This window comes from Populus trichocarpa, chromosome 1 (genome assembly GCF_000002775.5).
Source record: "Populus trichocarpa isolate Nisqually-1 chromosome 1, P.trichocarpa_v4.1, whole genome shotgun sequence".
NCBI classification, from domain to species: Eukaryota; Viridiplantae; Streptophyta; class Magnoliopsida; order Malpighiales; family Salicaceae; genus Populus; species Populus trichocarpa.
The window spans coordinates 18293739-18296079 of NC_037285.2; the positions used below are offsets into that span (position 1 = coordinate 18293739).

At 40.8% G+C, this 2341-nt stretch overlaps 1 pseudogene; it reads right to left on the bottom strand.

Moving 5' to 3' along the window:
• Nucleotides 1–661: 661 nt before the first annotated feature.
• On the bottom strand, nucleotides 662–2139 carry LOC18094797 (protein NUCLEAR FUSION DEFECTIVE 4-like; annotated as a pseudogene).
• Nucleotides 2140–2341: the final 202 nt, after the last annotated feature.

A 2341-nucleotide genomic window follows, 5' to 3' on the forward strand; every position in this document is an offset into this window, starting at 1 on the left:
GAACTGTTACTATCTGACCTCTCCTCAGATTTTTAACTATTTCTAGAGTTCTAGAACTCTGATTCAAGCGAGATTAGTCTCGTTGGAAAGATAAGACATGAGGCTACAAGTTCTATGAATCAAGCAGAACCCAGTACTGCCACTAAGATAGTCAAAACTGCTCATCAACAAACACTTGGACTGTTACTGTCTCGTTTTTGAACTGTTACTGTCTGACCTCTCCTCAGATTTTTAACTATATCTGGAGTTCCAGAACTCCGATTCAAGTGAGAGTAGTCTCGTTGCAAAGCTAAGACTCGAGGCTACAAGTTCTACGATTTAAGGAGAACCTAGTTGTGCCTCTAAGATAGTCAAACTTGCTCATCAACAAACACTTGGATTCTTACTGTCCAACTGTTACTCTCTCGTTTTTGAACTGTTACTGTCTGACCTCTCCTCAGATTTTTAATGATATCTGGAGTTGTAGAACTCCGATTCAAGCGAGATTAGTCTCGTTGCAAAGCTAAGATATGAGGCTACAAGTTTTAAGTTTTAAGGAGCACCGAGTTCTGCCTCTAAGATAGTCAAAATTGCTACTCAACAAACACTTGGACTGTTATTGTCCAACTGTTACTGTCTCGTTTTTGAACTGTTACTCTCTGACCTCTCCTCAGAGTTTTAACTATATCTGGAGTTTCAGAACAAATGTCATCATCAGGGGCCGAGGCATCTTGTACTTCACTAATAAGCTTTCAGAAACAAATCCAGAAAATATCCTTCCAAAATAATTTCATATGCTCAATAGTGAAACGAAGGATTTGATGGTTTTAGTTGGATATCCTAGGGATTCACCAATTTGGCCCAATTTGTCTACTGCTGTTAAGCTTCCACCAAGGCCACAAAATGTTGCAGCAAATAAGATTAGCATATCCATGCTCAAAAGTGCTTGTAAGATTGTGTAGTCTTCACCTCTCTCTGGCTTGTGACGTATGCTGACGAAACAAGATTCTTTAGCCTTCTCCTCTTTATCTTTTGAGACTTCAGACTTCACTTCTGGTGCATATCTAGTGCCCTGTCAGCGGTTGTCTCTGTAGCAGGCTTCATTCCATCTTGATTCTTGAGGTTCCATTGGACCCAATCCTCTCTAATGGCAATAATGAGAGGTACAAAAAGCATGGCTCAGACTACAGCGGCACTTCCAGCATAGGCTACTTTGGAGAAATCAACCTGTTTTTCAACTATATTCATAGCCATGAGAAACAAAGCTAGCACAATTGACACGTAGAGAAAATGGTAAAAAACCCTGAGCTCATTAGGTTGCCTCTCAGGCTTCCTTTCCCGAACTGTAAACACAAAAATCACAGATAAAGCAGCTGGGAGCCACCCAATGAGAAGAATGAGAGACTTTGAATCAGTTCCATAGATGGCTAGGTAAAATTGTGTCAGGATAGCTCCACTTAACCCAACAAAACCCTTCAACAGACCCAACATCACCCCTCTACTTTCTGGGAAATTCTTCACACAAGTGACAAGAGCTCCTGTGTTTGCAAAATTTTGGGAATTGGCTCCTATACAAATATACAAACACATCTGCCAAACAACAGGCCTGGCTATCTTCTGAGTCATAGCTAGCCAAATCATGAAGTACCCTGCAAAGTTCATGGCAGAACCTACCAGAAGCACAAACCATGTTGGTGTCACTTCAGCTAGAAGCCCAGAAAAGACCCCGACATTGGCACCCAGATCCTTAAAGAATCCTAAGAGATTGAGAGTAGTTTGGTCATAACCAAGTGTGGCTTTTATGTCTTTTGAGTAGGTGCCAAACAGATATGTAGCACCAGCTCCAACCATGATTAAAAAAGAGGCAAAAACAGAGAACCACCTCCCATTTATCGCATGTATAGCGAATTCCCACGGGCCACCCATTTTTCCTCCCCTCCAAATTTTTTCAGGCAAGAAGACACAAAGGATTGATCTTGGATTCTTCCTAAAAAAAGATGGGGCAGTTCTGCAAGAAATGAAGGATGGTGATGGTGATGAGCACTCAAATGCACATATAGTAGAATCTAAGAGATTGTTTTTACTTTCTGAAATGACAGGGAGGGAGGGAGCATGGAAAGAGGGAGAGAAGGAAGGAAACAAGAAGAGAAAAATAAAATAATCGGACAAGGAAACGAGATAGTCTTGTTGGAAAGATAAGACATGAGGCTACAAGTTCTATGACTTAAGAAGAACCCAGTTTTGCATCTAAGATAGAAAAAAATTGCTCATCAACAAACACTTGGACTGTTACTGATGTGCATCATGGGAATTATAATCCATCTTGTAAAGCTAAAACTAATGTGCAAGAGGATTCAGATGG